Here is an 8,876-nt window from a genome sequence, read left to right as displayed (position 1 = left end):
TATGTAGTGAACTAGGAAAATATATAATGTTTTGAGTATGTAAGTCTACTGGAATAAGTGGGTTATGAACAAAGTAAAACCAGAAGCATTCCATGAGAAACAGGGAAGAGAGAGAGGGCTGAGAGGTTCAGAGTGTGGACTACTCTTACTGTTTGGTTCCCGGTTCCTATGTTGGCATGACACAAGTGTAACTCCAGCTCTAGGACACGAGTATCTCTATTGGCCTCTGAGGGCACATGCAATCATCTGACCCTACCTGCCTCCTCTGTCTTAGTCAGGGTTTCTATTCCTGCACAAAACATCATGACTAAGAAGCAAGTTGGGGAAGGAAAGGTTTATTCAGCTTACACTTCCACATTGCTGTTTGTCACCAAAGGAAATCAGGACTGGAACTCAAGCAGGTCAGGAAGCAGAAACTGATGCAGAGGCCATGGAGGATGTTACTTACTAGCTTGCTTCCTCTGGCTCGCTCAGCTTACTTTCTTATAGAACCCAGGACTACCAGTCCAGGGATGGCACCACCCACAATGGGCCCTCCCACCCTTGATCACTAATTGAGAAAATGCCTTACAGCTGGATCTCATGGAGACATTTCCTCAAGGGAGACTTCTTTTTCTGTGGTAACTCCAACTTGTGTCAAGTTGACACACAAAACCAGCCAGCACACACCCCCAAACATCCACATAATTAAAAAGTAAAAATAACACTTAAAAAAGACACAGAGAGAAACCAGTAGATTTCTACTGGAAAGTAATTCTGCCTATTCTCTTACATTTTATTCTTTTAAATTTTTAATTTTTAATGTTTTGTTTTTCTTTGTGTTTTCTTTGCTCTTTGTATTAACTTATTTTTCTGTTTGTGTTCCTTTTTAAAAATCAGTTCTTAAAGAATTTTGTATGTGTTGTGTTCAGACTTTCCACTCCCCCTAGCTCTTCTCATAACCATTTCTCTTTCCTTACCTATACAACTTTGTGACCTAAAAAATGACAAACCAAACAAAACCAAACAACTCTCAAGATCAATTTGTGCTGCCAAAATAAACTTGGATGTGTTGTCTTCAACTGGAGTGTGGTAGATATGTAGAGGAAACTGCCAACCCCCCTCTTAGTATTAATAGTTGGCTTATGTTCTTTGCATAGGGTAGGATTGTGTGACTCTCTGAGTGCTAGGATTTCTTAGGTCACTTTACATGTGACAAGCAGAGGAACTGACTGTCCTTCATTCTATGTCAGTTGTTCAAGAAGTTTGTATAGTGAACAGTGATGACATGTAGAGATAGTAGCTCCCTTCAAGGAAATATGAAGTGTGTCTAATAAAGGAAGCAACAAATCTTCTTGTTAAAGAGACAGCTAAGCTAACCATCCCTTGCAAATAATCTGGGTTCCCAAGGCTCAAAAGTTGTTCTCTTTTTACTCAGTCCACTGAATGTTCAAGCGCCATGCAATTGCTTCACTTCATGTTCTGGAAACTAGAGATGCAAGAACCAACTCGAAAGGGTTGATTTTGGCCACAGATATTGTCACAAATAACAAACTGTTGCTTATCTTTAATGATGGCAACTCTTATAATGGAAAACATTTAATTGGTGTTGACTTACAGTTTAGTGGTTTAGTCCATTGTTGTCATGATGGGAAGCATGGAGGCATGCAGGAAGACATGGTACTGCAGATGTAGCTAAGAGTTTGAGAGTTCTACCTCTGGATCTGTAGGCAGCAGGAATTGAATTAGAACACTAGGCTTAGCACGAGCATCTGAGACCTCAAAGTGACACACTTCCTCCAATAAGATGTTGGGAGCCGCGGCGGGTGCTGGCAAAGTCCGCCATCGCTAGATGGCGCTGTCAGCCATAATTCTTCCTAGTAAACAAGTAAATTGCGCATGTGCCATGGTAAAAGCCCGCCAAAGTTAAAGCCCATCCCACGGCATTTGGCGCGCAACGAGTAAGCAGCCAATCAGAGGTGAATACACCGCTCAGGGGGATATAGCAGTGCTTTCCCAGGCCTGGGCATCTTCTTCGTCTTCTTCGTCTTCTTCTTCCACCATTTTGGTTTTTGGGAATAAACGTGTTCTTACGGAAGGATCTTGATATGTGTGGCGTGTGCGTTCTTGCTGGCGAGACGATTACACGCGTGCCTCACAAATAAGACTATAGCTACTCTGACAAGACCATACCTCCCGAAAGTGCCAGTCCCTATGAGCCTATAGGGCCATTTTCATTCAAACCACTACACTAACCCAGAACATTCAGGGTTCCTACCACCATCCATAAAACATGTTTGCAAGTCAGATTAAAATCTCAGATCTTTAATATTCTTGACAGTTACTTGGAAAAAAATTCAAGAATGGGAAGAATGAATAGTTGTGGTATAATAGGAAAATTAGGTGCTATTTCCTTCCTTCTTTCATTTTCTGAAACAGGGTCTCTCTACAAATCCCTGGATGTCCTAGAACTTACAATGTAGACCAGGCTGTCCTTAAACTCACAGAGATCTGCCTGCCTCTGCTTCCCGAGTACTGGGTTTAAGGTGTGAATAATTATGCCTGGATGTGTTTTATTTTAACACGATATTTGTATTAATTCTTATTACTAATTTATTAATTATATATTGTGATCATGTTTATTCCTTCCACTTCCCCTAATTCCTCCTAGAGCCACATCAACTTCACCTAACTTCATGTATTCTTTTTTATTTTCCATTAAAAAATGTTGAAACCCACTGAGTAGAGTTTGTGCTGCTTATGCACTCAGCATAATTCACTTACCAAGGGTCACACACTTAATGAAAATTCCTTGTCCCTCCCCAAAGCAGCCATTATCTATCAGTGGCTCATCAGCTAAGGGTGGGCACTATTTTCAATAGGTTGAGCAATGATATTCATTGAAACCTGACTAGGAGCATCAATTTTACTCACCAGACCCTAGTGAATAAGTATGCTTTTGTCTCATGTATCAAGTGGGAAAGGCCTCTATGAAATTATGTTTTAAAGGCTGCTATCATCCTATTTTATATTACCCACTGTGTGGTTCACTCTTTTTATCATCACAGTTTAGATTTCTATTCAGGATACTGTGTCATCACCTTCATTGTTAATGTAGACAATTCTTACATCCACCTGTCTTTTTATCTTTGGAGTTCCTCTCTTAAATCAGGCATATCTTATTTATTTATTTACCTTTCCTGGACAAATGGCTCAGTTGCATGTTTTATTGCCCAGAGCAAGGGCTATGTCATAGCTGGCTTATAATCTCATGCTGTATATGTTACTTTCAGAGGTTGTAGTATATTATCTAGTCCCTCAGATGCTTTGGAGGGACCTCGGTAGTCATGAAGCATAGCCCATTCACTAAGGAAGTATGCCGGCCTATGCCACATAGCAAAAGATGGCCAGGCTGGATTTTTTTCCTCATTGTAGAGGAATTTAATCCAGCAACTTGGCTGCCCTGGGAAGGGATCACATCCAAGACATGGTCTGGTTTGAAATTCAAACCCTGGATTATAGTATGATGTAGCTGGAATACTGGCATGCCCTTAGTACACATCTTTAGTCCCTAACAATGAAAAGTAAGGTTGGTTTATAAGAGGAAATAGCTATGTTTGAAAGTGACATCTAATTAAGGGGCAGAGAAAGCTTTGACAAAATGAATCAGAGATAGGATCAGAGATAGGATACACCCAACTCTTGTGAGAACAGACAGGAAAGAGAGAACAGTACACACACATACACACAAATCAGAGAGAGAGAGAGAGAGAGAGAGAGAGAGAGAGAGAGAGAGAGAGAGAGAGAGAATATTACTGGAATAGTTTTACAGAGACAGATTGCAGGTAAAAAACATTACAAGCTAGAGAATAAAAATGAGCAGAAGATTAGAACAGATTGGCAGAGTTAGTTTGAGGCCAAGCAGAGCAATTCAGTAAGAAGCTGAGAGAAAGCAGTTTAAATCAGTCATCTTGGAGAAGAGTTTGGGCCAGAACAGCTGAGTTGAACCAGCCAGCAAGAGTTCAGAAAGAGGTAAAAAGAATGAGCTTATTTAGCAGTAAGCCTCTCAGATGATAGTTACATCAGGTGAATAAAAGATACTTTACACCTCATAGCCATGCTACCTTTAGATGAAGCAATCTTAGTTGTGAGTCTTTTCCTCCATTTCCGGGACAGGGCAGCTCCTAGTGTAGCACGAAGGCCTGCCATTCCACACCACCAAGGGAATTATCTCTATATCAGTGCATCTGAAAGTGCTCCACTCAGTTTATGTCTCATCACCTACAGAAGCAACAATGAAAACTCAGCTATATTGCTTTTTTAAAATGCTGTGTTGTGGACTGGAGAGATGGCTCTGTGGTTAAGTGGATTGCCTGATCTTCCAGAGGACCCAGGTTCAACTCCCAGCACCCACATGGCAATTCACAACTGTCTATAACTCCACTTCCAAGTGATCTGACATCCTCATCCGGACATACATGTAGGCAAAGCACCAATGCACAAGAAATGAAAATAAAAATGTAAAAAAAAAAGGGCTGTATTGTTCTTTTAGATTGTTTTCTCTGAGTGGAATATAGAAAAAAATCTTGAGAGAGCTAGTTACTAATAAGATTCTTACATAAAAATAGAAAAGATATTCTTCCTAACTTCTATGCAAATCTCTGTATAGAATATAGGAAACCGAAAAATATAACATAAAGAAAAGGAAACTAGTAACAAGGTGAAGGAAAAGCCTATGCAATATGTGAAAATATTTGCCTGGTATTCATCTAAAGCATAAACATTTAAATCTAGAACATTTAAAGAATTGAAATATCAATAATCAAAGTATTAATCCATTCAACCATGAATGGAAAAGTAAACAGCTCTAGAATGTCCAAAAAGAATATAAAAATATTCACTGTTTAGAACAATCAAGAAAATGCTAATCAAAGATAGAGATTCTGTCCTACAACAATCAGATGGCTGACATCAAGAAAAACAAGGAACAACAAATGCTGTTGAGGAAGGGAGATGGTAGGTCTCTTCTACATGGCTGGTTAAGAAAGTAAATTACTTCTGACCTTATGGAAATCAGCATGAATTTAGCTTCAGAAAATTAAAAAATAGAATTTACTTTTGGTCCAGCTATTCTGCTCCTCGGTATAGACTCAAAAGAATCAAAGTCAGTACGATAAAAATATCTACATGTTTTAGTTAGGGTTTTACTGCTGTGAACAGACACCATGAACAAACAAGACAACTCTCTCTCTCTCTCTCTCTCTCTCTCTCTCTCTCTCTCTCTCTTTTCAATTTTGTAATTTATTTTGGAATGTTGCAACTTACATGTAAATAGCCAGGTCACCCATATTCCCTTTAACCATAATGATCAATAGTTAGTATTTTAATACATTTGTCCAGGTGCCCTTTTTCTATCCCTCCCTACATCTCTCCATAGACATATAGAACTGTAGGAAGCCGCGGCTTGTACTGACAACATCCGCCATTCCAAGATGGCGCTGGCATCCGGTGTTCCTCCAAGTAAACAAGTAAACCGCGCATGTGCTATGGTAAAAGCGCGCCAAAGTCTAAGCCCATCCCAGGGCGTTTTGTCGGGCTACGAGTAAGCAGCCAATCAGAGGTGTACACACCGCTTCAAGGGTATATAAACAGTGCTTTTTCCGGGCCTGGGGTCTTCTTCCTCCGTTTTTGATTGGGAATAAACGTTTGCTGCAGAAGGATCCTAGTGTGGTGCCACGTGTTTTCCTTGCTGGCGAGGTGGGCGCGCGTCACATAGAACTTCAAAGAATGTGTGAAGACAGGTCCCTTTTACACTGCTGGGGCAAGCTAAAGATGAGATAAGTACTTTATTGTCCCTAAATGATGTAAACACTCCAGTGTTTATTTCCTCTAAAGTGGGACATACTCTTCAGAGAACAGGTATTCATTCAACACTGAAATATCACTGCCATCCACCACTTAGGTTCTATTCCAGATGCACCAACTGTTATGACAAAGGAAGCTCAAAGGGGGCTACAGTAATTTTGCTATTACTTTCACTCAGAGATGATATCTACTTCTTTTGACCTGGAATTTGCACTGACAATGTGATCTTTCACCAACAAAAAACATGGGGCTATGGACTTCTAAGAAAAATAAATCTGATTTCCTATGACCATTCCATTGTAAATATCTAATCTAAGAACGCTTTCAATCAACTCAACTGAGCCTAGACTTCTAACAAGGGCAGGTAAGCATAGGAAACAGAATAGCAACCTGGGATTGCACTTGGTCTTAGCTATGCCTACCATCCCTGAGCAATTCTCAGCTGAATCGAACTGTGCAAGTGCTATCAAATGAGAAGTCCTTACTTCTAACATTTATCCATTGTCTCTCTATTATGAGAGTTCTCCCATTTTCTATCACTTATATACATATTTATATTAGCATACGTTTACTGAAGCTAGAGTAATCTATTGCTGTCATTATTGTGATACTTGGGGTCACCTTCATTTGGCCAGTATAATCTTTCCCAACTGATTTGTTTCTCTCTTACCGTAGTCTCTTTCTTTCTTTCTATCTATCTATCTGTCTGTCTGTCTGTCTATCTATCTATCTTTCTTTCTTTCTTTCTTTTTTTTTTTTTTGGTTTTTCGAGACAGGGTTTCTCTGTCTAGCCCTGGCTGTCCTGGAACTCACTCTGTAGACCAGGATGGCCTTGAACTCAGAAATCCACCTGCCTCTGTCTCCCAAGTTCTGGGATTAAAGGCATGCACCACTACTGCCTGAGCGTGGGTGTTCAGGGGGAGTACAGATATCGTTCAGAACAGGGTATTGGCCAGGTGAAGGTTCAGGGGACAGGTCATTATGACTCTGCCTATGATTCACTTGTCCTTATCTAAGTTGGTATTATCTGCCAAGGCTACCTATCCAAGACAACTCTTATAAGGGCAACATTTAATTGGTGCTGGCTTACAAGTTCAAAGGTTCAGTCCATTATCATCAAAGGCTGGAGCTTGGCAATATCCAGGCAGGTATGGTTCAGAAGTTGCAGAGAGTTCTACATCTCCATCTGAAGGCTGCTAGCAGAATATTGACTTCCAGGCAGCTAGGATGAGGGTCTTAAAGCCCATGCCCACAGTGGCACACCAACTCCAACAGGGCCATACCTAATAGTGTCACTCCATGGGGCAAGCATATACCAACCATCACATTATACACCAATGTGGGGAAAATTTAGAGCCCGCCACAGCGGTGGGGCCCTGGAGGGGCTTCCACCACTGTGGTGGGTCCCACATTCAGGAAAAATCTTATGGTTCCAGTGGCCTGGAGGCCTTGGCGGCGGCAGGCCCCAATAACATGAGGAAGTCCTTGGTTCCAAAAAGGTTTATTGTCATGGCAGATGATAGATGGATCTAGGCGTAACCCCAGAACTCAGGGCAGTCCTGCGCTATATAGGGAGGGAGAAAGGGGGAGGATTGGGGAAGGATCTGGGGGAGGCATGCTTAATTTGCTCTGCCCTCTGGCCTTCATTAGTATGTAAATCCCTAGGGCCTGAGGCCTATAGCCTGGCCTATGTGACTGAACAATGTAATTCTATAGAGACCGTGACTGCTTTTCAGGATCCTGGGTTCTGGGGGGCACCAAACTCCTGCGGGTTCTCATGCAGAATCCCACGTGGAGTCTGCAGAGTCTCGGGGTTCTAGGCACCTGCTCATCCATGACCCAGGATACCCTTACGCAGTCCCACACACACATGCTTTTAAAAAGTGCTTTCCTTCCTTCCTTCCTTCCTTCCTTCCTTCCTTCCTTCCTTCCTCCCTCTTTCTTTCTCCCTCCCTCCCTCTTTCTTTCTTTCTTTCTTTCTTTCTTTCTTTCTTTCTTTCTTTCTTTCTGTTTTTATTGGATATTTTCTTTATTTACATTTGAAATGTTATCCCCCTTTCCTGATCCCCCCTGGAAACCCCTTATCCCATTCCCCCTCCCCTTGCTTCTATGAGGGTGTTCCCTCCACTCACCCACTCTCGCCTCCCTGTTCTGGCATTCCTCTACACTGGAGCATTGAGCCTTCACAGGACCAAGGGCCTCCCCTCCCATTGATGCCAGATAAGGCCATCCTCTGCTACATATGCAGCTGGAACAGTGGGTCCCTCCATGGTATACACTTTGGTTGATGGTTTAGTACCTGGGAGTTCTGGGGAGTCTGGTTGGTTGATATTGTTGTTTTTCCTATGGGGTTGCAACCCCTTCAGCTCCTTCAGTCTTTTCTCTAACTTCTCCATTGGGGACCCTGTACTCAGTCCAAGATATAGAATCAGCCTAGGTGTCAGTCAATGAATAAATGGGTAAAGCAAAGTGTAGTACCTATTTAAGATAGAATTTTATTTAGGAGAGACAAAAATCATATCATATGCATAAAAATGGATGGAGCTAGATGAAAATCATGTTGTTAAACATAAAAACTCCAACTCAGAAAGGCAAATAAATTGTGTGTTCTGCACAGATGGTGTTTGGTTTATGAAAAAGACATAAAAGGAGAAGGGAGACTATTTAGAGGGCCAGAGAGGGAACAGAAGGAACAGTGGGAGAGATAAGCGTGATCAAGAAACATTGTATCTGTGTTGAAATGTCACAATGAGACTCTTTCTGTTTAGAAAGTAAAGAAGAAGAGAAACCCTTTTCAAATGAAAAACCAGAGCCCAGTAGCTGAAGTTCCTTTTTAGGTAACATGTAATTGATTACAATCCATCAGTTTCCCCTTAACAATTTACAGAAGTAAATATGGATTGTGAACAGAACCTTTTTTTCTCCAAGAAATTCATGGTTTCATTTTCATGCCCCATTGATGATTTATTGGAGTTTTCTCTCTCCCTCTCTCTCTCTCTCTCTCTCTCTCTCTCTCTCTCTCTCTCTCTCTC

This window comes from Grammomys surdaster, unplaced genomic scaffold, assembly GCF_004785775.1.
Source record: "Grammomys surdaster isolate TR1022 unplaced genomic scaffold, NIH_TR_1.0 194, whole genome shotgun sequence".
NCBI lineage: Eukaryota > Metazoa > Chordata > Mammalia > Rodentia > Muridae > Grammomys > Grammomys surdaster.
Note: the sequence above shows the minus strand (reverse complement) of the source record.